The sequence below is a fragment of the Callorhinus ursinus genome, unplaced genomic scaffold, assembly GCF_003265705.2.
Source record: "Callorhinus ursinus isolate GAN/ISIS: 27379988/994484 unplaced genomic scaffold, GSC_fseal_2.0 scaffold5, whole genome shotgun sequence".
In the NCBI taxonomy this organism is placed as follows: Eukaryota; Metazoa; Chordata; class Mammalia; order Carnivora; family Otariidae; genus Callorhinus; species Callorhinus ursinus.
The window spans coordinates 48562068-48588162 of NW_027397067.1; the positions used below are offsets into that span (position 1 = coordinate 48562068).

Below are 26095 nucleotides of genomic sequence, written 5' to 3' on the forward strand. Positions count from 1 at the left end.
TTATTCATGTGGTAATTACCCTTGCCCAAAGACAAATGCCTTTTTAAATCCCAATACCCAGGAATGCTCCCATGTCCTTCATAATTTCCACCTGTCTTCAACCACTGGTGCACAATGGGTTCAATTGGATTAGAAAAAAATCAGATCAGAATCCCAACTCCAGTGCACAACGATGTATTCTCACATATTGCAAACTAAAAAACTGTCAGCTTCCAAAAGGGGTGTTTTGATTTATTACTGAAAAGAACACACAACACATACAGGTGTTGGAGAATCTATTCCAGCAAATTGCTCTGTTTTTTTTTTTAACATAGCACTTATCACTTTCTAATATATTATTTACTTGTGTATTGTAGTTATTTTTATGATCTGTCACTACTGTCTCCCTTCCCCCCAGGAATGGAAGCTCCATGACATAGGGATTTTTGTCTGTTTTGATTTACAGCTGTCTCCCCAGCATGTAAAACAGTGCTTGCTACATAGTAGATACTCAGTCAGTATTTGTAGAATAAGGAGATGAATGGACCAGCAGTGCAGACAGAGGGTGGGCTCCCAAGAGCATCAAAGACCCAGACTATCTCTCAGCCCTGCCATGCTCAATGACAGCTTTGTCCTTGGCTGGTTCCCTTCGTGGTCACAAGATGGCCGCCAGAGTCAGTCAGCATTATCTTGTCCACATCTATGAGGATAGAGAAAACATTTAAGTGGGTCAACTTCAGTCCTGTGCTCCCAGTGGGGGGTGATGATACACATGCAGACAATGGCTTAAACTAATCAGAACCCATCCTTTCTCTGACAGCTAAGTCGAACAGTTTGAGTCAGCATCTCCTGAACATGTAGTGGGCCATGGAGGCTGATGGACACCTGAAGTAAGGAAGTGGGGGTGGAAATGGGTGACAGGAAGCCAATGCTGTCTACTACAACTCTCCTGATTTTTTAAAATACCAAATAGTTCAGGGGCGCCTGGGTGGCTCAGTTGGTTAAGCGACTGCCTTCGGCTCAGGTCATGATCCTGGAGTCCCAGGATCGAGTCCCACATCGGGCTTCCTGCTCAGCAGGGAGTCTGCTTTTCCCTCTGACCCTCTTCCCTCTCGTGCTTTCTATATCTCATTGCCTCTCTCTCTCAAATAAATAAATAAAATCTTTAAAAAAAATAAAATAAAATACCAAATAGTTCAGAGGGTAAGGAGGAAAAGTAAATCTTCCTCTCTTTCCTCCATCCCAACTGCCAGAAGTAACCTTGCTATAGCATTCTATTGAGCAACTATTAAGGGCAGAGCATCAGCAAGAGACATAACACAAGAGCTGCCAAGACTTGGGAAACTGGTAGCTGAGACTGAAGAAAGTCAGAAGAAAAATGATGCCAATTTTTTTAACCTGGATGTTGGTATAAAAAGGTGTCAGAATTTGTTTCTAGAAAGGGTGAGTTTGAGGTGGGAGCCGAGAGTAGGTATCCGATAAGCCACTCATTTGTCATTCAATAAATAAAGACCTACTATGTGCTAGATACTGCTCTAGGCAATATCTGCAGCAATGAACAAGCCCCACCCTCATGGAACTTATCTTTTATTGGGGGCAGATAGGTAATTAACAGAATATTAATAAATATGTAATATATCAGGCAGTGATATGTGCTATGGAGAAGAATGGTTTTATGACATGACCAGTGAGGAGGTGGCTGCAGATTTCAATAGAATGACTAAGGAAGCCTTTCCTGAGAAGGTAACATTTGAATAAAGTTTAGAGATGAGGGAACAAGCCCACAGACACTGAGGAAGGGGCTCAGTTTAAAAAATTTTAAATTCCAGATACTTGCAGAACATCCAAGAGCTTATCTCCTATAATGAAGTCAAAATATGTACAACAGATATGTAGACTCATATTCCATACAGAGTAGGAGATAGTAGGTTGCCCTTTTAAAACTTGGATCCAACCAGAGTGGCTGCCCCCTGGAAGACCCGGGATTAAAAAAAAAAAAAAAAAAAGCAGATTAACAAAGATTGGAGAATTCTTGAACAAAATCTTCTCTGATTGCTTCATTAAATTTGACCTTTTAAATAAACTTCTATGAGAGAGTAGTACTATGTTGTACAAATTTGGGGCACTTAGATTTGGTTTATAAAACTAGGTAAAGTAAACTTTCCCTACCAGCCTTACAGTTTGGAGGGGGAGAGGACACAATGAAAATATAAAATGAAAAATATAAGAGGTTAACACACACACACACAATATTGGGAAAAGTCTTCCTGCCTGAGGAGTCACCAAGAGGTGACATTTGATCTGGGAGAAGAGGACGTGGGGAGAACATTCTAGGCCAAGGAAAGAGCATTTCTGGGGAGCAGGGAAAAGAACAAGACCATTCCAGTGTTGAGGGGACAGGAAGACCACAGGGTAAAGGGCTGAGTGTGCATACTTCTCTCTCCAGAGATGAAATAGATTGTCCTTGCTTTGGGAATCAGGAATACTCGTGAACATTTCCATTTTGGACAACTTCACTGAACCATTATCAGGTGAGCATCTCCCCTGAGCAAAGCACATGCTTGGGATCCACTGTCCTGCTGGAGGTTCAAGGAAGAGACCAAGCAGGGGGATGGAGGTTGGGAAGTGAATGGTGTGGACAGCCCTGATAAAACAGGGACATGTAGGCTGAGAAAAGAAATGGCAGGACTGGAGCAGGCCCAGAATGCGGGATGAGGAAAATCTGGTGCTCTCCAGAGAGGCTGAGGGACTGCGGCGGAAGAGGCATGGACCAGGCTTGCTTCACTTGGTCTCAGGAAGATGGCGGCCCCTGGAGGCATTTGCTCTTCTGGGCAACTCCCTCCCGTAGAACTCTTTCCTCCCCAGTCTATGGAGCCCGAGTCTCTCCTCTCCCTCCCATCCCACTCCAGAACTCTCCTCAGTAGAAGCTCTTCCTTGGCTTGACTATTGGATATTGACATTTCCTGGAATTGTGCCATGGCCCTCTTGTTTTGTACTTTAGCTGCACTTTCCCTAGTTGACTCCTTCAAAGCCTATGGTTTTCATTTTGGCTCTTCCTGCTTTGGAAAGAGGGAGAGCAATTGAAAGGAGGGAGGGGAGGAAGGCAGGAAGGAAGAAATAAGTGGGGAAAAAACTTCTGGAAAGCACTGCCACCCAAGATACTGCTTCATTAAGGTCTTATTTTACTATATTCAAAATGTTTTAGGGATTTGACCTTTGATTTCTAAAACTCAAGGAAATATTGGTATGATAATAGTGCTTATTAATCAGGGCTCAAAATAGCTATGGTATTTTATTTCTTAACCTGGCATTTTCTTGAACCTAAAAAGTACACAAGAAAGTCCATGCATGACCACGGTCAGGTCTTGGTCTACTTCTCTGAGTCTCTTGCTAGGGTGACTACTGACCAGAACCCTTAGATCTACCCAGGCAAGAGGATCCCCTGTCCTGGCTCCTGTTCTCCGTGCCCCTTCTCACTGGCCAAGGAATCCACAGGGCCAAGGGACCAAACCTATCCAGAGTCCATGCCCTTCTCCCAGATCCCAGAATTTCCAGCTCTAAATGGCCCAAACCAACTCTAGGGCCTATGCAAGGCCTCTTTTCTGGGCCAGTCCTCTGGAGCCACCGCGGTGCTCAGGCCTGAGGGTAACCTGGGGCACCGATTGCAGGTGCATGTGGTCGAAGCTTGACCCTGGGCCCTGGTGTCAGCCTCTACTCTGAGAGGCCCCTCCAGGTGTGCTGCTGAGGCAGGTCGTGGGAGGAGAAGGGGCCGGGAGGGAGCCCTGCCCACGTTCCACACTCCAGTGCAAACGCCAAAAAACCTGACCATTCTGACTTCAATCCTGGACTTTCCATTGGAAAGTGAATTGTCAGGGTAGAGAGACAAACTATACGCTAATGAATGGTTTATGGGTTTAATAGTTGGTAGATTCTTGCATATGCACGATCTGGGCCTCCATTTGTACTCTTGGCCCAAGCCCTGCAAACGTTAGAGGTACACCAGGGACTGAGAGTGGAATGTCCCTTCTGCGGTCTCTGTGAGGGGAAGCATTTTGAGGGGAGCGATAAAGAGGAGGTACAAATGCAGTGTGTGCCCCGGAAACACTTGGTCTGACCCCTCGGGGGCATCGGGAGGAATTTATGCTCCACAGTTTCACCAGCTACTAACTACTGTTTCTGGTGCTTCCTTCTAACCTATAAACCCTTCTCCTTACATGTTCTCAGCAGTGCCTGCTGTAAAAGGGGCTAGCCTCACAGCAGACCCAGAAGTTCAAGGAAATGCGAGCATTCCTGACTTAAAATAATCTGACAAAAATATTCTTTCATTTATTAGGAGATGTTAAAATGAATACAAACAGATTCTTTGATATGAACATTACATTTCATTGATAATATATAGTGTGGGTGTTTGGTTATATCGCTGAGGGAAGTCTGGTTTTAAAAAATCTGGGAAGCTTTTTGTTTTGTGCTTCTGAGAAAGAGCTTCTGGAGCCATGTTCCAGCTTCCCCTCAAAAACAACACTGGTTTAGGGACACCTGGGTGGCTCAGTCGGTTAAGCGTCTGACTCTTGATCTCTGCTCAAGTCTTGATCTCAGGGTCATGAGTTCAAGCCCTGTGTTGGGCTCGACACTGGGCAGGGAGCCTACTTAAGAAAAAAAAACAAACACTGATTTAAACTACCACCTGTTCAACCGCCTTTCAAAGCTTTATCTCCAGGCCTGGCTTCTCTCCCAAGGGGTGCTCCATGTAGCCACTCGCCCAGCCAACACCTCTGTGTAGCTCCCCACCTTCGACATGGAATAGTTCGTATTAGTATCCTGTGGCTCTTATAACAGATAAGCACATACCTAGTGGCTTAAAACAAAAGATTTTAGTCTCTCACAGCTGTGGAGGCCAGAAGTCTGAAGTCAAGGTGTCAGCAAGGCCATGTTCACTCTGAAGCCTCTAGGGGAGGATCCTTTCTTGCCTCTTCCAGCTTCTGGTAGCTCCGGCCATTCCTTGGTTTGTGACTATAAGGAATCCAATCTCTGCCTCCATCTTCACATGGCCTTCTCCCCTCCCCTGTATGTCTCAGATTTCCCTCTGCCTTTCTCTTATGAGAACACCTGCCATTGGATTTAAGGCCCATTCTAAATCTAGGATAATCTTGTCTCAAGATCCTTAATTATATCTGCAAGGACCCTTCTTCCAAATGAGTTTACATTCACAGGTTCACAGGTTATGGTTGGACAAAGGATATGTCCAAGTGGATAACCCACTATTCAACTCACTACACAATTCATTGCATTCCCCCAAAACCAGTTTCTTCTGCCGGCTCTGTCTGAGGGTAGGGAGGAACGGTTACCCACATTTCCAAAGTTGACATGGGAAGCCATCCTGGACCATCCTCTGTTTTCTCCCTCATATCCGGTCTGTCACCAAGGGCTGTCAATTCACTCCTCCTAGCTCTGGAGTCCATCTCCTCCCCTCTGGTACCCACTGCCACCCTCAATGGCCTTTTTCTGTTTTTCAAACTCCGACCTCGGGACCTTTGCATGAACTCTTGCCTCTCTCTGGAAGTTTCCATCCCTCAAGCTTCACAGGCAGGCTTGCTCTTTTCACAGAACTCTTAGATCAAGTGTTACAGCTTCTGAGAGGGCTTCCACCTCCCCACCATGTACCTCAAATAAATTCCAGGGTTTCTATCCTGCCACTCTGCTTTATTCTTCCCAAACCACACACATACACAATAAATTCCATCAGGCCAGAGTTGTCTATTTGTTACCTCTGCCTCCCTGGTCAAAAACAGTGACTTGTGCATATGTATTATCTCTACTAACTGCTTCTTCAGGTGTCAGCAGGAATCTATTCACCACCTCTTTCCCCAGAAACCTCTCTCAAGGTCATCAGTTTGCCAAATCCAACTCCAATATACCACTTAGTAAACATGGTCTCGTTCCTTCTGTGATATTTTACACCTGCAGTTCCTCCTCCCTGATACTTTCACCTCCTTGACCCTCTAAGGATGGTGAACATATCATTTGTCTTCCAAACTGGGTCATTGCTTAAAGTGACAAAGGGCACTAATGAATTATTATGCCAGGCTGTCACAGACCAAGAACCTCCCAGGCAGACTCAGACGTGTGCTCTCCCTCCTTCCAAGACCCCCCTCTCCCTTCTCTCAGCGGCCTGTCCGCAGACTCGTCTCCTCCATCTACTCTTTAAATGTGCCCTGGACCCTCCTCCGTTGTCATGCTGCACCATCTCCCTGGGTGACCTTATCACCCACGGCTCAGTCCCCATCTGTCTACAGTGTCTTGATTCCTCTATTCCATGTACAAACCCAACTGCGGACCAGAAGTCTCCGCCTGGATGTCCTCGAGGAGCTCCGCATTGACATCTCAAACCAAATTCACTATCTTCGACCTCACACATGTTCTCTCGCTGTTGATGAACGGTAAATGGGGGAGCACGGAGGAAGAGGTGGTTAAGAGCATAGTTTCTAGAGTTACGGCTGCCTGGGTCCGAAGCCGCACCCCAGCCGTGATGTGAGGGCCATTATTCAACCTTTCCAGGCCTCTGTTTCCTTACTTGTAAAATGGAGATAAAAGCATCTACCTCATAAGTTGGTTGTGGGGATTCAATGAGACAGTAATACCAATGGCAGATATTTACGGGGGCACATGAGCTGGGCACTTCTGTGTAGCTCCCATGTATTATTTCATTGAGTCTGCACAACAGCCTAGTGAGGTAAGTGCCATTATTTATTATTTTAAGCTCCAGGCCCATGTGGAGTTTGAACTCACGACCCCAAGATCAAGAGTCACATGCTCTACCGACTGAGGCAGCCAGGCACCGGGGTAAGCGTCCTTATGGTGCCTCCTTCACAGATGAGCAGCCTGAGGTACAGAAAGGTTAAGTAACTTTCTCCAGGTCAGTGACAGAATTGGGTTTCAAATGCAGCAAGTGTGGCTCAGAGACATTTTCTCAAGCACCTCAATGTTCTCTGTGTGCAAAGTGCTTAGCACAGTATCCAGTATATAATAAGTACCCAGCAAGGGGCGCCTGGGTGGCTCAGTCAGTTAGGTATCTGCCTTCAGCTCAGGTCATGGTCCCAGGGTCCTGGGATCGAGCCCCGCATCGGGCTCCCTGCTCAGCGGGGAGCCTGTTACTCCCTCTCCCTCTGCCCTCCCCCCCTACACACTTGTGCTCTCTCTCTCAAATAAATAAATAAAGTCTTTAAAAAAAAATAAGTGCTCAGCAAATTATTTCCACCCTCTATCCAGTCTGCCAAACCATCTGCCTAGGAGGAGGCCTTATTTCCTCACGCTTCCTCATGCTATGCCTATCAAGTCCTGTCACCTATAGTTTAAAGTGCTCTGTGCTTTCCCAGAATTTACTTATTTAATTATTATTCTATATTCCTAGTTCATTGTCCAACGTGTCTTGATATTGAGAAGTCAATGACCAGGGGACCCATTGTGAATGGAAAGACCCAGATCTCTGCCTCTAGTTTGAGGCTTTTCCTTCCAAACCTCTATTCTGCTCGCTTTCTTGGAACCTTGCTGCATTGCCATAAAAACAAGTTCAGCCCCGCGTGCTGGGGCACAAGAATGCATGGAGCAGGGAGGAGGCAGCCCAGCAGAGGCCACCCTGAGCCAACAGCGTCCAGCCGAGCTAGCAGCCAGCCACAGACACGTGAGTGGACCTGGCCCACACCGGAAGAACCACCCAGCCGAGCCCAGAGCAAACTGCGGACCTGCAGTTTGGTAAGCTAAATAAATGGTTGTTATCTTCAGCCACTACATTTTGGAATTGCTTGTTATACAGGGAAAGCTAACTGATACACTTAGATATAACAGGAGCTTCAGCGGCTGTAACAAGATGCCCCGGGCTGGGGGCCTTAAACAACCAAAATTTGTTTTCTCATGGCTCAATATGCTAGAAGTCCAAGATCAAGGTACCAGCAGAGTTGGTTTGTGGTGAGACCTGCGTTCCTGACTTGCTGTATCTTCACATGCCGTTTGCTCTGTGCGAGCCCACAAAAAGGAGAGAGATCTCTGGTGACTCTCCCTCTTCTTATAAGGACATCAGTCCTATCAGATTAAGGCCCTGCACGCATAACCGTATTCACCCTTAATTACCTCCTAGCAGCCCCACCTCCATATACAGTCACACTGGAGGTTGGGCCTCGACATATGAATTTGGGGGGCACACAATTCAGTCCATAAGAGGTATCAATCACCAAGCAGAAGCAGAAACCCTAAGAACTGCTAAGATCACTTGAAGGGAGCGTGAGAGCACAGAGGAGACTCATAAACTAAGGACAAACTCAGGGTACCAACAGCACTCCTGGGCCAGCAGAGGGTGACGAAGCCCCGAGGGGACGGAGGAGGGAAGGTAGAGGAAGTACGAGGAGAAGCAAGTGTATGCTAAGGAGTCACTGAAGTAAAGCTATTTCACAAAAGAGGAAAGGATCAACAAGGTCCAGTGCAGTAGGCAGAAGTCAGGGACTGAGAAGTGCCCACTGACCTCGGCCAGGTCCTTGGTGATGGCGATAAATGTCAGAATCATGGTAGGGCCAGACGCCACATCGGGGTGGACTGAAGAACAAACAGTAGATGAAGAAATGAGTGAGCCGATAAAGCAAGCTTCCGAGAAGTTTGGTCGAGAAGAAACAAGAGAAATCTGGAACACAGGATCAAGAAGAGATTTCTAGGATGGAGGGACTTCTGCATCTTTACAGGCCAAGAGCAATGAGCTAGAAGCAGGGAGAGGCTCATAATGACGGAGCAAGGTCTGGAGGGGGCCGAGGGGGAAGGACCGAGAGCTAGCCCTTGTTATTACCATTTGCTCCGGGCCAAGACTGTGCCGAGCCATCTGTGGGGGTTATCTCACTGAATCCTTCCGTCAGCTCTATGAGGTAAAGGCAAGTACGATCCCATGTCACTGATGGGGAAGCTGAGGCACCGAAGAGATGAGGAGACCTACTCAAGATCACACAGCCAGGAAGTGATATAAATGGGATTTGGACCCTGGTGACCTGACTTCATAGGCTGGGGGGATCTGACCTGGATTTTGGCCTGCTTCTAAAATTAACAGGAAAGCAGGAGGGATGGTGGTAGCAGACTCGGTAGGGGGCAAGAATTTGATGGCGATCATGTGTTCCCAGTGGCCTCAATTTTGTTTTGCGGTCATAGACAAGGAGCTAAGCATTATGCCCGGGGTCGGGAGGGAGCGCAGGCCCGGCCCAGGAGGAGCCTGAAGACAAGGAGCCTCAGGGCTGCTCCCCACGCTGCCAGGTGAGGCTGAGTTGGGAGTCTGAGTCTGGGGAGGGGAGGAGAGGGTGCACTGGCCCCCCAACCAGGGTAGGAGGCTTGCCAAGGGGGTGCCGCCAAAGGGTGAGGGAAAGGGCCGTGGCTATTGGTGAGAGTCGGTGGTGCCTATGAAGGCTCGGGAGGGCTGCGCTCCACCTCGCAGCAATTACACCAGAGTCTCCAGAACTGGGCCGCAGCTCTGCTTAGTTGCGGTCCGTGATGGGGGCCTCTGATTCCAGGCCAGCACGGAGTGCAGGCTGAGTCCAGGAGGGTAGGGTGTAAGAGGTGTACAAGGCAGAGGAAGGGAGTGAAGGAAGGTGGAAATGGAGGTGTGAGTGCTAGCGGGGGTGGGAGGACACCTCAAGGTCAGAGTTGTCCTGCTTGGAGGGCTGGGAGAGGTTCCACACCCTCCTCCACACCCATATTCCTGTGGCCAAAACTGAATGGAATTGTCTCTGACCTTTCCCTTCATCCTCGGAGCAGAGAGGTCCGAGGGGCTGAACTAGGGGAGGCCTCAGGAGCTGCCTGAATGGGCCTGTCTTCCCGTATGACCAACACAGCCCTGCAAGAGCCACCAAGGAGTGACATCAGGAAGGGGTTATCTGTAGGGCTGGTATCTTCCACAGCTGAGGGACTTTTCAGGGCAAGGAATAGTAGGGATTTGTTTAGGATGACTGAAAATGGGAGAAACATGTTCATTTTAGCCAACCAATATTTTTCGAGCTCTGATAGGTACCAGGCAATATCTAAACACGACAGGTAATATGATCTTGTATGGCATTTCCCAAAGCATTCTCTGGGATGGTAACAGTGTCCCTTTTAAAAAGGGGGTGGGATCCAAGTGCAAATAAGTTCAGGACACATTAGGCTAGAGCGAGGTAAACAGATTTACGCCCTGCAGGACTTCTCAGAGCCTTTCATCTGTCAACATGGTCTGAGACTCTCCCAGAAGTGGAGATGCTAGCTAGCATCTCCCTAGTAGGCTTGACCCAGGTCTCTTTCATTCCTGGCAGACCTAGGGGAATGAATGATTCATGGAACATGCTTTGAGAAGTGTAACGTGGTGGCAGAGAGCTCAGCTTTGAAGTCATAAGACCTGGCTCCCAGCACAGGCCATGCTGCGTGTGACCTTAGGCAGGTGCTTATGTCCATTTTCACATCTGTAAACTAGAGCTCCTTGTGTCTCCCTCACAAAATTGTTGTCAGAAGTACATAATGCCCGTGAAGCACTGGGCGCAGTGCCCAGCACACAGAAACCACTCATTAAAAGGGCTCTGGGCTGGCTGGGGAGATCCTTGTGTCTGTACTAAAATCCTGGGACACACTGGCCTGAAAAACTGGTTGGAGACCAGGGGTCAGAGTTTCCGTCTTCTACCAAGTTCCACAAGACTCAAATGGCTTTCAAATCCTGTGAAACTGACCAAAGAAAGAAGCGTTAAAGGGGATGGGGGCGGGGAGGAAGGCAGGCAAGGGACGGGGGGGGGGGGGGGGGGAGGGGGAAGGAGAGATACTTCTGTTTCCATTCGTGCCCGAAGAAAGAGACTCTAGGAGCCGGCTGGTGGTGGGCTGATTTGGCTTCTTGCAGAGGGTGGCGACAGGGAGGGGATTGGCCAGCCACCACACCTGCCCCCAGGGCCCCAGGATTGTGACATTCAGAGTGGGCACACAGGAAGCCTCCCCAGGCCAGGCAGGTGCTGAGCAGCTGTGGGACTTGGCCTCACCCCAGCGGTGTCCTTCCCGGAGGCGGGCGCTTCGAGAAGGAGATTACCAGAAAAGCTCCACAGCCCTGCTTCTGGCTGACGTCAGTGCCCCTGGAAGATGTTGGGTTTGAGGAATTTCTACCGCAAAGGATGACTGGGAAAAGGGTGTCCTTCTCCCAAGTGCTCCGTCCCATTTCTCTGGGGCGCTGCGGAAGTGCGAACAGATGGTGGAGTGTAGGGAGTAGGCATCTGAACTGGGGGACATCGAGTAAGGACACCCCCGCCCTGGGACTGGGGTGCTGCTCCAGAGACACGGCGGGGGGTGCACCCAGCTCCCTGAGGTTCCAGACCCCACCTCTTCACTCTGGCCCCTAGAAACCAGCCCCCATGGCTTTCATGACACAGGAAAGACCCAGCTGTATGTACACTTGAGAGCATCTACCTTCATATTCATTAGGTCTCTTGGTAGTCTCCTCACCTGTGGGGTGGGGGACGGGAGACTATTCGCCAGCGAACACCTACCAGTAACTGTGATCTCCATTTTACAAGTCTCAGAGGTCAGGCATCCTGCCCAAGGTCAACGGCCACACCAGGATCTGAACCCACCTTCTGTTCAACACCAAGGCTTTCTCTAATTAGGAGGGATGTGCAGGGATCCCCACTTTAACCTGTGGCTATGTCCTGGTTTACTGGGGAAAAAAAACATACGTATAAATCAGTAGAACATCTCTGATGGAATGAATGCTAACCTTGTTTTTTTGTCTTTCCTAAGGAAAAAAAAATTGCAGAGCCTGCTGCACAGAGCTCTGTCAGCCTCTAAGCAGGAGCTAACGGTTTTTCCAGGAGAATACCCCATCATCACCAGACAATTCAGACAGGCCCCCCCCGCTCCCCTGGCTTCTGGGCTGCCCCCCAACACTCCCCTAGTCTCTTTTTCTAGCCAGGGTGGGGCCCCTGGGACTTATGGCCTTGGGCCCAGAACTCGCCTCGCCTCCTTTCTTGGCAGCTGCTAGGCATCTCCACAGTTTTTGGCCTAGTAAAACCCTTTTTTGCCTGCCCAGGGGAGAGTTTTGATTGGCTTCAGCTGGATGACTTCATCCTCTCCAGAATTTGGGGGTGTTCCCATTTTCCACTGCTCCACCTTCATCCAAGGAGTTCCCTCTAGCCATCTGTTCTCTAAAAGCCACCCCCAGCCCCAAATTGCCCAGGCTCTGGACTCCCCCAGCCTCTGCTGGGAAGGCAAGTGTGTGCTCTGGATACCTGCTTGCCCCCCAGCCAGGCACTCAGCGCTGTCTGGGCTGCCCCCCCGGCTCTGCCCAAGCCCCTCCTGCACATTCCCTCCGCCTTCACAGTCCGCTTTCCCATCCATGGGCCTCTGCTCAATCTCCAGGGCGCAGGGGAAGCTGCATTATTTTAAATAATCATATTACCCTTGTGGCTGCCCTTTTCATGTTACAGTATCTCACTTAATCTTCACAATAATCCAGTGATAGAAGGATTCCCCAGTTTGCCGATGAAGAAATGGGAGACTTAGAGAGTCAATGTGACCCACTCAAGATGAGCCGTTAGTGTGGACGGAGTGAGGAGCCACACACAGGCGTGTCTGCCCCAAAGCCACGACACCGTGCTTGTCACGTTGAGAGATGCTGCTGGCTGGGCCCACACGAGTGACCCTGCCAGCCACACATCTGGCTTCCCTGGAAGGACCAACAACAAATCCCATTAGCTCTCCCTTCCAAACATCTCCAGAATGTGACCACCTATACCACAGCCCATGGCTGACCCACCTCTGCCTCCCACCTGGATTCACTGAGATCCCCATCTAAAGGGTCTCTTGCTCTGCCTTCACCCTCCCTGGTCATTCTCCACACAGCGACCAGAGTGGTTCTTTAAGCTGTTTTCTTTGATCACATCTCTCCTCTGCTCAGAGCCTTCCAATGGCTCATGTCTCACTCAGAGTCAAAGCCAAAATCCCCACGGTGGCCCAGAAGGCCCTCCATACCTGCAGTCCCATTATCCCCCCACACATGATCTCTGACTTCACGTCTCACTGTTCTGTCTGCTCCAGTTACACCAGCCTCCTTGCTTGCCCTTCAACACAGACAGCACGCTCCTGCCTCAGGGCCTTTGCACTTGCTGTTTCTGCTAGTGACAGCTTCATCCACCTCAAGGGGTCCCTGAGACCCCGGAAAAGGGTGAACTGGATCCCAATATTACCCAAGTCAAGTTTGACACACTGCTGTTCAGAGTTGATGATCTTCTGGCGAGAGAACCAAGACAAAGTCTAATTGAGAGTTATACTAATGGTGCTCTTTAAATTAAAATAAAAAAAAAATAGCAGGAAGGTGCAGGTACTCAAATCATGATGAATTGTTGAGCACTTTGCCTACCTTCCTTCCTCCTGCACCTCCTCCCCTGTGTCTGTGGCATCCGCAGCCTTCCCTGCTTGGCACACAGAGTGACAGGTGTAGGCTGTCATTGTGAGAACTGGAAAATGCGGTGTGTCGGGCTCATTAGCATGCAAACAGCAGTGGCCTTTCTCTTCTCCAGAGGAAGGGCTGGATGGGTCGGAGGCGCACCAGCAGGAACTGTGCTTCCTGCAGAGGTGGTTGGTGGAGAGGGGGATAGTCCTTTATTAGAGCAAACGTCCATCAGTGTCTACATGGAAAAAAGACTTGCACTCTCAGCATGTTCCTCCAGGGGAAAGCACAGAAAATGCGAGATTATACTTAGGAAATCCGCAGAAGTGGTGAGTGGGCTCCAACCTCTCTAGTCGCGGATCTCCATGCGAAAGATGTGGCCCACAGGAGACAGCCTAGTGGCCAGGCAGAGCCAGGTAGCAGGCAGCGTAGCGTTTGGCTAAGAGCTGCTGTCAGATGGTCTAGGTTTTGAATATTGGCTCCTTAACTCTTCAGAGGTGAGATTTTCCTGTCTGCCTCCCTCCCCCCAAGAGAGGTCTTAACCCCAATACCAGAGAATGTAGTCTTACTTGGAAATGGGGTCTTTACTGACGTAATAGAGTGAAAATGAGGTCATTAGAGGGGGCCCTAATCCGATGTGACTACTGTCCTTATTCAAAGGGGAAATTTGGACACAGAGGCACACACCCAGGGAGAATGCCATCAGAGATGAAGGGAGAGATTGGGGTGATGTTGGCAAACATCAAAATCTAGGAGAAAGGCATGCGTGGAACAGATCCCCCCCACAGCCCCCAGAACCAACCTTGTGGACACCTTATTCTCAGATCTCTACTCCCCAGAATCATGAGGCAATCAACTGGTTAAGGCACCGAGTTTGCGGCACTTTGTTATGGCTAGCAAACTAATACACTGTTACGTTTCGGGGGCTCACTGATTCTGATTCTCTGCTTTCTGGTCTACAGAATGGGGATGATATTACTTCTCACACTTGCAACAATTACATACAATTAAACCATCTCTGTAGTAATTCCAGGCACAGAGTGTGCCCTCCACGTCAGTGGTGGTGGCTCTTAGAAGTTGGAGCAGCTCATAGCAAAGATCTTTTCCTACACCTCGTTTCCCAGCCATCCCTTTCTCACCACCATCCCAGATGAAGAGAGCCACCCAGGAGTAGCGTGTTCTGTGCACTGAGCGTCACTTAGTTACTTACGCTGCCAGGCAGTCCGCAGGGAGGGAAGGGCAGGAAGGCCCTGCCGCAGCCTTCCTGGAGCCTGGGTTGACCCTGATCCTGACCACTGCCTTGTGGCTCTCAATACACAGATGGAGAGAAAGGAGAGGAAGCTAGGTCAGCCCTTCCAGGTATTCAAAATGACTTTCAAAAATTAATAAAATAAAATAAAATAACTTTCAGTCAAAGAGGCAGCATCATTACCAAAAGCAGACACTTAAATCATACCCCTCATGCTCAGCACTGAGCTTCAAGGAGTGATCTTGAACATCCCTCCTTGCTTCAGAGAAAGGGAAGGCACGCGATGAAGCAGTGCCCCACTTTGAAAGTGGAAAGTGAACAAAACTATTGTCCATTAAATGTGTACTGTTTACTGTAGCTGCCCTACCATACCTTGGGATGTTCTAAAAGTTGTGAAGTTGTGTGTGTTGTTTAATATGTGATGCGTACACTTAAAAGTTCATTGCAGGTCTTTAGATAATCAATGTGATATGTGTATTTTGTAGGGCCTGGAAAATAATTTTACTTTTTTGAATAATTGTGGAGATTTGTAGTTACTATGGCATTGGTTTTATGGTATATTCTTGGCTCTATGATTCATTTATTTGTTCAGGAACCTGCAATGGTAACATTATTCCTTTTGGAAGCTTTCCTCCTTCTCCTTGACACCTTAAAGTTTATCTTTTTTTCCTCTTTGCTTCTACAGTTTGTGTTGTTAATTTTGTGTTTTAACAACATCTACCACAACTAAAAGCTTTTACGGGGGGGATTATAAATGTGATCCATGCTTATTTTTTAAATTTTGGAAAAGACAGCGGAGTATAAAAAAGAAAGTAAAATCTGCCGGGATCAAAACCTCTTAGAATATTTCCTTCTTGTCTTTTTTCTCGATCTGAGCATAAATCAGCAGTGCATGTGTAAGAGGAACAGGTGGGAGTAGAGAGCTGTGTCTGTGGCCCAACTGGGAGTGTCTGGGCTTGTGTAGGGAAATGGTGGGGCAGCTGCCAGGGGCTGATGATACAGAAGGAGTGAGGAACCTTCTAGGTGAGCACTCATCCCATGGGGAGAGAAGGTCAGGCAGATGCCTTTGCCTCAGTGAGTAAGCCTTCATTATTAAAGGAGTGCCTCTGGATATAACCTAGCTCAGCTCTGAGCTCAGAACCCATGGAATCGATCTGAGTGGGGGGGGGGGGGGGGGGGGACTCCTGGGCAGCGATGTCAGACACCGCAGACCTGTTTCCCTAAAAGCGCTGTAAGACGCTGGGGCTCGGACAGCCCAGCTTTACAACTCCCTGGCAGAGTACGACACTGGCAGGAGAGAGGCATGCTCTGTGACATCACCCCAGGTCTAGGACCTGCTTCATCAGCCGTAGCAGCCCAGCAGGGGTGTGGTACACAGGGCACCAGAACTGAGCAGGGAAGAGGGGAAAGCAGTCACGGAAATTATGTGTTAGCGGCAATGCCCAGACTTAGGCATGAGCCCAGGTGGAAACTTCTAGAAACACTTGGAGCGAACTTGCAGAAGCAGATGGGAGCAAGAATATGCAAAGCTTAGGTGCCTTTTACTGTGAGGACTTGCTCTATGACTCTCTCCAGACAGTGAGACTCCTAAGGTCATATCATATTTAACTTTATTCCCATCACTTCGCTCACTGCCTGGCATATAGTAAGTGCTCAGGGCATGAAATTTTTGCTGACTAAATATCATCTCCTTTTTGATAATCTGATTTATGACATGGTTTCCAGGGACATATTATGGTTAAAAATGGGACTCCCTGGACAGAAAAATGAAGCCAGAGATGCTGCTCACAAATTTGGCATCAACGAACCTTGGTACTGCCTTCCCCCAAATTCTCTGCAATTCATTATTTTCAGAAACATCAAGGTTAGAAAGATGGCGGAGTTCTCCATCCATGAACGCCCCTGAGCTCTGACACTTCTCCTCATTATTTAAATGGAACTGGGAGTAGACAAGAGATCAGAACCACCCAAGCCACCTCCTTAGGTGGACAGGAGCCTAGAGATCATAGCCTTTGTTTTACTGGTGAACTGGGCACCAACCATGTGTCTGGCACTGTGCTGGGTATCCTGGGGGTTCTAGATAAACAGATCTTGGTCCTTGCCCTTGGGGAGTTTGTCACAGTGAGAGAGATTAACAGTGCAAATACCTCTGCACTGCAGAGCTGTTCAGGGCAGTGTGCAATCAGGAAGCAGTAGCGTAGAAGAAGTGGCCGGGAGGATCTGGCGAGACAGAGACTCTGGAGGCCGGAGGAAGGAGAGAGCTTTGTGAAGAACGTGGAGAACAAGTGAGCATGGGGGACAGTGTCGCCTTGAGGTTGAGAAGGAAGTCAACTAGCTGGGTTCCAATCCAGCTCTACCCGGTCTAGCTGTGTGACCTTGAGCTAATTATGTCACCTCTCTGACTTAGCTTCTATAAAATAGTTCCTACCTCATGGGGTTGTTGAGGAGTAAACAATATGCATAAGGCACTTAACACAGTGCCAGGCACACAATAAGCGCTCAATAAATACCAGCCACTGCTTTTGTTACAAGGAAGAGTGGGTGGGATTTGGAGAGGGATAGAGATTGGGGAGCCTGAGAGAGCTTCTGGAATAGTTCAGTTCAACTGGACAGATGTTTACTAAACACCTAGTATGTACCAGGCGTTGTTCTTGGCTCCCGCGTGGTGGGGACAGGGTCCCTGCCCTTAAAGAGCTGACAGGTGAGCAGGGACAAACAGGCAACATTCCCTACTGTATTCCCTACAATAAAGCAGGAAGGGTATGGGGTCTGTGGGCTTACAGAGGAGGTCACGGGGCCAGGGCTACAGGTAGCCAGAGAGCCCTTTCCCAGGACGGTGCGCACCTCGGCTGAGCTCTGCCTTTGAGCAGGAATTAGCCAGCGGGTAGGGGAGGGCTGGACGGGAGAAGAAAGGGAGAGTCTTGAGCAGAAGGAAGCACATTTCAATCATCTGGAAAGTTCAGTCCATTCAAGCCACAAGTCAGCTCGGTGTGTCTCCATCCAATTGGATGGGGAGGGAGTGAAACTGGTCATGAGGGCTCTGTCTGAGGCCAGTGGAGACTCTAAAAGGGAGGGCCACAAACTCGTTTGTGCCTTCAAAGGATCACCCTAGTGCCCGGTGTGAGGGGACAAGGCCAGGGGGAGACGGGCCATGATATTTTGTGACCATCCGGGTGAGGGACTGGGGCCTGAGCTAGGGCGGGGGGTGGGCATGGTGACAAGGGGGCACACTCCAGAATTCCTCAAGAGCAAAAGTGATGGCAGTTCTTTCTGCCCACAGGTCCTGTTCCTGCGCTCTAATGAAAACCACCTTTTCTGCGCTGGAAAAAAAAAAAAAGAAAAGAAAAAAGTGACAGGAGCAAGTCTTTGTCCCTGGGATTCTCCCACTCCCACCGCGCTGGCGTCAGGAATGGGGGTGACAGACACGGAGACCGCGCGGGACGCCCAGTGGCGGGGACACACGCGGCGGGGGGAGGGCACAGGGGAGGGCTCACTAAAGGCCGCCCCCCGGGGCCCAGGTCACACAGGCCGAAGCTCCTGCCGGAGGGAGGCGAGAGTGGCGGCCTGGGGGCCACTGGGCACGGAGTGGTCTTCCCCTGGCCCTCGGGACCCCAGCTGGGTCACACCTGAGGGTCCGGGCTGTAGGGGCCTTTCTGGGGTCCTGAGAGGGAAGGAGGGAGTGGAAACGGAGCGCGGGGGGGGGGGGGGGAAGCAGCTGTCGGCAGGGTTCATTGGAAGCGGGGAAGGGGGTGGGGGGCGCGGGGGGCGGGGAGCCGGAGCCCAGAAAGGCAGGTGTGCTGGTCTGGGCCCAGGGGAGAGAGACGAGGAGGAGTGAGGAGGAGAAACTTTGCAGGAAGTGACCGGGCCGACGGAGGGAAGGGCTCCCCTGTGGCTCAGGGCACGAGATGACAACAGTAGCCCTGTCCGGACCGCGCGGCCAGACCAGAGCGTTGAGCACCCCGCAGCAGGAGGTCAGAGTAACAGCGACCCTGAGTGCTGAGTGCCTGCTGGGGCCAGGCCCACAGCCTGGAGGCGTGCGGGCGTCGTGACGTCATTTCGCCCTCACTACCACCTCCGCCCGTGGTGTCAATCCCCACTTCACAGACGAGGCCACTGTGGGCCCCAGAGCCTAAGCAGCTCGCCCAGGTGCCTGAGTGATGTGAAGCCATTCAGTCAGCACAAACCTTCAACATGGACTATGTGAGTTAGGGTTAAGCATGAAGTACACGGATGTGTGCAGAGGACACAGAACAGCGCCTGGGACGGAGCGAGCATTTTCCGAGTGTCTCCTGTTATTATCACTGTCAGACACAGAGTCAGGCCCTGGAGATACTGTGCTTAATGAAACATGAGATTCCTGCCCCCATGGATCTTAGAGTCCTGTGAGGGAGCTGGATGTAGAAGAAAGATGCAAGAAAACATAACACAGGAAGTGCCATGAAGGAAAATGGACTCCACACGATGAAGCCCCCAGTCTGACCCCGAAGCCCAGGCCACTGGACCACAAAGGATCCAGGCATTATGGTCGGGGACCTCGGTTCTCCAGCTGGCTCTGAAACAATACTACTCATGGTGGCACCTCCACACCAGGGTCTCTTCACGGGAAGAAGCAGAGACAGACTAAGCAGTGGGTTTCAAACTCTTTTAGCTGAGGAAACTTTTATTAAAATATGATCTTAAGCAGAAGCCAATCCAGTGTGCAAACCAGTGCAAGCTCAGCTACTCTGGTTGAGGGAACAACTTCCCCCAGCCCAGTCCTCCTTTCCATTCCTGTTCTCAACAGCCCCAGAGGAGCTTCACAGAATTCCCAGTAGGTAGGAACACTACGGGATCATAATAGGACTTAACATTATATGAGCACTTACTAACAGCTATGCTCATTACGCATGCTAGCTCATTTAATTTTCTCAATGACCCTATGAGGCCATCATTTTATGAGGAATCTGAGCCTCAAAGGGGTTAATAACATCAATCAATCAACAGCTGCTTGAAATAGCTGTTTGCCGATCATGGTCTGGCACCTGTCCAGCTGTGCAGCCTCCTCGCTCACACCCCCTCACACACACCCATACACACACACACCCATACACACTCACACACAAACACCCCAACCATAACTTTTCTCTTTAAATCAGGGTACCCATCCCACATCCCTGGCCTTGGCACATGCTTTTCTACTCTTCAGCTGGTGTGTTAGTCCCTTATTGTTGCTGTAACAAATGATCACCAACAGTGGCTTAAAGCACCACACATTTATTATCTTATGCTTCTGGGATCAGAAGTCTAAAATGGGCTAGCTGGCCTTCGTTCTTTTTGGAGACTCCAGGGAAGAATCCATTTCCTTGCCTTTTCCAGCTTCTAGAAGCTTCCCTGGCACATGGTCCCCTTCCAGCAAATTCTTCACTCAACCTCTGCTTCCATCTTCCCATCTTCTCTGACTCTGACCCTCCTGCCTCCCTCTTATAAGGACTCCTATGGTTACATTGTGCCACCCAGACAATACAGGATACTTTCACTTCTCCAATCCCTAGCCGAATCACGGCCATCTTGCTACCAAGGTAACTTATTCCTAGGTTCTGGGGATTAGTACGTAGACATCTTTGGGGGGGGGGCATTATTTATCCTGTCACACCTCATAACCACACACTCATTCTTCACATCTGAGCTTAGAGATCATGTCCTCAAGGAAGCCGTCCCTGACCAATCAGATAAGACCTTCTGGGTATGGGGTCTCACAGCAGCCTGTGTCTGTCCCTCACATGGCTTGTCACAGTCACAGTTGAGCATTTGTTTGGACATTTGATTAATGCCCTGCCTCTAAACTTCGGGAGTGTGGGGAGCCACTTGGTTTTTCCATTTGTGTTTTCAACAGAGCCTGGCACACGGTAGAGGCGCAATTATCATTTGCTAAATAAATGGATGAACAAATGAAGGACCCTGCCTGGGGCAAGCAGCAGAGGCAGGATTTCCTCGCAGGCAGCGGGTTTACAGAATCCCAGGCTCTAAGCCTTACACTGGATTGCCTCTCACAGACCTGACGTGCTCAGGCGCACTGAGCCCCTGCTGTTTAAGCTCCGGGACGTCCGTCCCACCTGGTTATGCGGTTGGCTGGCCAGACCGCGCCTGAACACCTGCTGGGGTACCAGTCTGACATCCAGTGATTTCGGACGTGGGGTGGGGGGTGGGGGGAGAGTACTGTAAACCCCAGCCACGCGGGACTGGGGACAGTGGATGGCAGAGGCTGGAGAGGCGGCAGTGGTGGGAGGCAGCGAGAGGCAGGGGCGGAGGAGCGCTCCACGGGGGCCAGGAGGGCGGGGGGACGCGGGAGGCAGAGAAAGCCAAGGGCAGCGCCTCGGGCAGGCCCACGGGGAGAGGCTGGGAGGGGGCGATGGCAGCAAGGAAACGAGCTGTCAGAAACTCGGAGGCGGCGTGGGAAAGTGCAGTGTCATGGAAACCAGAGGAGCGAGCAGGTCCATCCGGGAAGAGGCGGCTGTTGAGCATCGGCGCAGGGCGGGAGCGGGAGTGGGAGGCCCAGGGCCACCTGTCCTTGCTGGGAAGGCCGGCTCTGTCGACCTTCCGCAGGGTGGTTTCAGCAGCGTGCCGGGGAGTTGGAGGATGAGGCGGAGGCTTCCAGGCTCTGGAGGCTGCAGACCAACCCGCCCGTTTCCGGATCGGGGCGGGGGGCGGGGGGGCGGAGGGTGGTTGCTAGGAGGGGCGGAGGGCCCGGAGCGCTTGTGGGCTGGCAGGCGCCTGGAAGAGCCTGGGAGGAAGCGGTGGAGGAACCAGAAGGAGGGCACCTCGTGGGCGTGCACCCGGCTGGACAGGCAGAGTCCGAGCATGAGTCAGCAGCCACGGAGCGCAGTCAGTGAGGTGGGAGACGCCCGGGCACCGCAGACCAGCTCGGGGCTCCCGCCCAGCTCCCACAGGCATCGCGCCTGGGGCAGGGGGGCTAAGCTTTCTCCCTTCAAAGGAGCGCCCAGATTGCTCTGGAGAGGACCTCCCCCACCCCCACCCGACCCCGAGACCCGGGGCTCAGGCCACTGAACGCAGAAGCACAGCACAGCCTCCTGCCCAGAGGCCAACTGCTCCCCAGGCTCTAGGAGACCTTGGAGGGCCCCATGGCCTGGGCTGGGAGAGACTGGATGGGACTGTGGAGTGCCTCTCCTGCCCCACTTCTCTAAAAGGTTCTAGAACTGCCTTCCCCACCAAGGGATCTGACAACCATATTTTGAAGATATGAGTCCAGTTTTGTGCTTTGCATTCCTTTGGGAGGTTGGGGAAGCCTATGGACGTTTTCTCAGAATAAATGCATAAAATGTATCAAAATACCAACAACCTTTTTCACAGAACTAGAACAAATCTAAAATGTGGATGGAACCACAAAAGACCCTGAATAGCCAAAGCAATCCTGAGAAAGAACAAAGCTGATGGCGTCACAATCCTAGATTTCAAGATATACTACAAAACTATGGTAATCAAAATAGTATGGCACTGGAACAAAAATAGACACGTAGATCAATGGAACAGAATAGAGAGCCCAGAAATAAACCCATGCTTGTATGGTCAATTAATCCAACACAAAGGAGGCAAGAGTATACAATAGGGAAAAATAATCTCTTCAGTAAATGGTGTTGGGAAAACTGGACAGCTACATGCAAAAGAATGAAACCGGACCACTTTCTTATGCCATATACAAAAACAAACTCAAAATGGATTAAAGACCTAAATGTGAGACCTAAAACCATAAAAATCCTAGAAGAAAACACAGGCAGCAATTTCTTTGACATTGGCCCTAGAAACATTTTTCTAGATATGGCTCCTCAGGCAAGGGAAACACAAGCAAAATAAACTATTGGGACTACACCAAAATAAAAAGCTTTTGCACAGCAAGGAAAACCATCAGCAAAATGACAAGGCAACCAGTTGAATGGGAGAAGATATTTGCAAATGATATATCCCAGAAGGGGTTAATTTCCAAAATGTATAAAGAAATGATACAACTCAACACCAAAAAAACAAATAATCTTACTGAAAATGGGCTGAGGGCCTGAATAGACATTTTTCCAAAGAAGACATACAAATGGGCAACAGACACATGAAAAGATGCTCGATATCACTAATCATCAAGGAAATGCAAATCAGAACCACAATGAGTATCACCTTACACCTGTCAGAATGGCTAGAATCAAAAAAATAAGAAATGGCAAATGTTGGTGAGGATGTCCACCTCACCAGTTGTTGTTGAGAGCACTGTTGGTGGGAATGCAAATCGGTGCAACCACTGCGGAAAACAGTATGGAGTTTTCTCAAAAAGTTAAAAATAAAATTACCATATGCTAATAATTCCACTTCTGGGTATCTACCCCAAGAAAATGAAAACTCTAATTTGAAAAGATATATGCACCCGTATGTTTACTGCAGCATTATTTACAATAGCCAAGATATGGAAGCAACCCAAGTGTCCATTGATAGATGAATGGATGAAGATATGAGATATATTTATATGTATAATGGAATATTATATATTATTACAATATGTTATATATATTATATTCCATTATATATACATAATGGAATATTACTCAGCCCCAAAAAAAGAGAGATTTTTGCCATTGACAACAAGTGAACCTAGGAAGGTATAACACTGAGTGAAATAAAGCAGAGAAAGACAGATACCATATGATCTCACTCGTATGTGGAATTTAAGAAACAAATGAACAAAGACAAAAAAGATGAACAAAAAAACAGACTCTTAAATACAGAGAACAAACCAGTGGTTGCCAGAGGGGAGGTGGGTGGGGGATGGGTGAAATAGATGAAGGGGGTTAAGAGTGCACTTATCATGGTGAGCACTGAGTACGACATAGAATTGAATTATTATACTGTACACCTGAAACTAATATAACACTGTATGTTAATTATACTTCAATTACAAAATACTCAAATGCATAAAATAAAACACATGGGATTACAAATGAAACCGATTATATTGAAAATCACACAATATTTTGAAAACCAAACTTCTGGGGCGCCTGAGTGGCTCAGTCAGTTAGGCATCTGCCTTCGGCTCAGGTTGTGATCCCAGGGTCCTGGAATCGAGCCCCACGTCAGGCTCCCCGCTCAGCGAGGAGCCTGCTTCTCCCTCTCCCTCTGCCTGCCGCTTCCCCTGCTTGTGCTCTCTCTCTGTCAAACAAATAAAATTTAAAAAAAGAAAGAAAACCAAACTTCTAATATCACAATTTTTGTTCTTCTTTATCAAATGCATTAAAAAACAAGATCTAGTGATAGGCCCTGACGTAAGAGTAGTGATAAACACAAATGACATTTGGAGACATCTGCAAAAAAAACCCTCTAATGTGATAGGAAAATGTCTGTGATTTCTTCTGGTGACAAAGTCACAGATCCCATTACTACTGTGGTCACTGCCTACAGCCATAATGGAAGGAAATGTTCAGTTTTAGGTAGAGGTTAGTGAAAATAAAGATATAATTTTTACCCACGCAACTTCTTGGACTCCCTTGAACTCTGTCCATAACTTTCAAAACATTGAGAGTTTCTGTTCTGTAGCAAAAGTGCTTGCAGGAGCCAGACAGGTGCCATCACAAAGCAGTAGGGAATGGCTGTGGACTTGGCACCCAAGAGAGCACACACTCCTTCTAGGGTGAGCAATACTGCTCAGCTCCTAGTATTGCCCATCTTCACATTTTTAAGAAATACCACAGCAAACACCAATTTTTATGTGAGTTCTCCTAATTTTTAAATGTTAGCAAAAATACTCACATTTTAAAGGATATTTTGGGGGCCAAATAGAACACAGCTGTTGGCCAGATGCATAGTGGAGACACTGGGTTTTGGATCTCTGCTGGATGGGGTTCTTTGTGGGTCCTGGGCATCACCCTCCAGGTCTACAGTCCTCCATAAGGGGCCTGTTGGATCCTACGTAACCCATAGCTCTGGTCTAAAAGTGGACTAGGCAGTAACCCCAATCCACAGTAAGTTACCACATTCAAACTAGCAATTGTCAACTATGCCACCTCATGGGTTCTGCTTCCCTCCCTACCCCCATTAGCCCAGGGGCTGACAGTGTCAGCCCCATGTAAATTGCTCAACCAAGGGAGTTGGATGGGAACCAGGAGCCCTGAGTTTCAGTCTTAGCTCTGCCACTTCTCAGCCTGGTGACCTTGAGAAATTGTCACTCTCTTTCAACCCCTACAAGCTCTCATCTACAAAATGGTTTAATGGGTCAATGGCACATTCCATGTTGCAGGATGCTGTCCACATGCAAGGAGTTCTGGTTATTTCTATCCAGTTTCTTTTTGTTCTCTGCTCTAGTCAGCTGGGTCCCTGTTAGGTAAGCATGTAAGAGATAAGGGAAGCCATGTTTGTCCCAAAACGTAGCATAATGGACAATATCTGTTAAATGCCTAAAGCAAGAGCCTACCAACGCGAGGCAAGGCAACTGTCTGATTCATTCAAACAGTCACTCTGGAAGGGTCTAGGGATTGGGCTGTTACCTGTTTTTTCTGGCAGCACTGGAATCTGGGTGTTTTGTAGATTTAAGAGGGGAAAAGAGACGAGCTGCAGGCTTCAGGGATGCCGGCTGCCTTCATTTTGCACACACTGTGTTCGGCTGGCTCCCAGGGGTCTCACTCTCATTTTCACATAGAGCAAAAGGATGCTCTGAGCTGCTCAGCAGTAGGTTCTCAGGGGCTGGGCTGTTATGGGAGCTGGGAAATGAGACTGGGTAAGATTCCTGCCACCACACTGTCACATCAGAGCTTTTTTTTTTTTTTTAAAAAAAAAAAGAAGGTCCTGTGGCTCCGTGGGAGTTTTGCCTGCGTTTTCCGGGTAATTGCTTCGCCCCCGCCCTCTGGGAGCTGGGCTGTGGCAGGCGCTCAGGCTGGGGGTGGTGGCCAACGTCTGCCTCCTTCCCTGCAATCAGCCGCGGGGCTGCCTGGGACACAGCAGGCAGGCGAATGAGGATGAATTAGAGCCCTAGGGAAGCAGGATCAATCCATCCTGGAGGCACAGAGGGAAGCCAGGAGCCACTCACAGGAGGCAGACCCAGTGAAGACTCTGCCCATGTTCTGAAGGCAGACTGCTAGGTTTGAGTCCCAGCTATGCCCTTGGGTAGCTAGATACTCGAGCAGATACTTAAATCTCTCAGTACCTCTGAGCATCTATCTGCCTCATGCTTTACTGTGAAGATTAACAAATTAATACAGGGAAAGCATTTAGAGTGGCTAAACGGGAAACAAAACCAAACCAAACCCCTACACTCACCAAATACTTCTGACATCAAATGTGTGGAGATTTTCCAACTGTTCGGACACCAGCTAGGTGTCCTCTAATTCTATTCCCTAACTGCTCAGAGTCAGTGCTGAGGCCGCAGTCCCGCAAGACTGACCCCCATCTCTGAAGCCAGTCATACGTCCCAGGTTGTCACCTGG

General features: G+C 49.3%; 1 long non-coding RNA gene across 1 annotated transcript; it reads right to left on the bottom strand.

Moving 5' to 3' along the window:
• Positions 1-319: 319 nt before the first annotated feature.
• Positions 320-25338, bottom strand: LOC141372751 (uncharacterized). Its single transcript, XR_012378153.1, has 3 exons — positions 25160-25338; positions 11499-11665; positions 320-679 (listed from the first exon to the last, which is right to left on the bottom strand). It is a non-coding gene; the product is annotated as an uncharacterized lncRNA (long non-coding RNA).
• Positions 25339-26095: the final 757 nt, after the last annotated feature.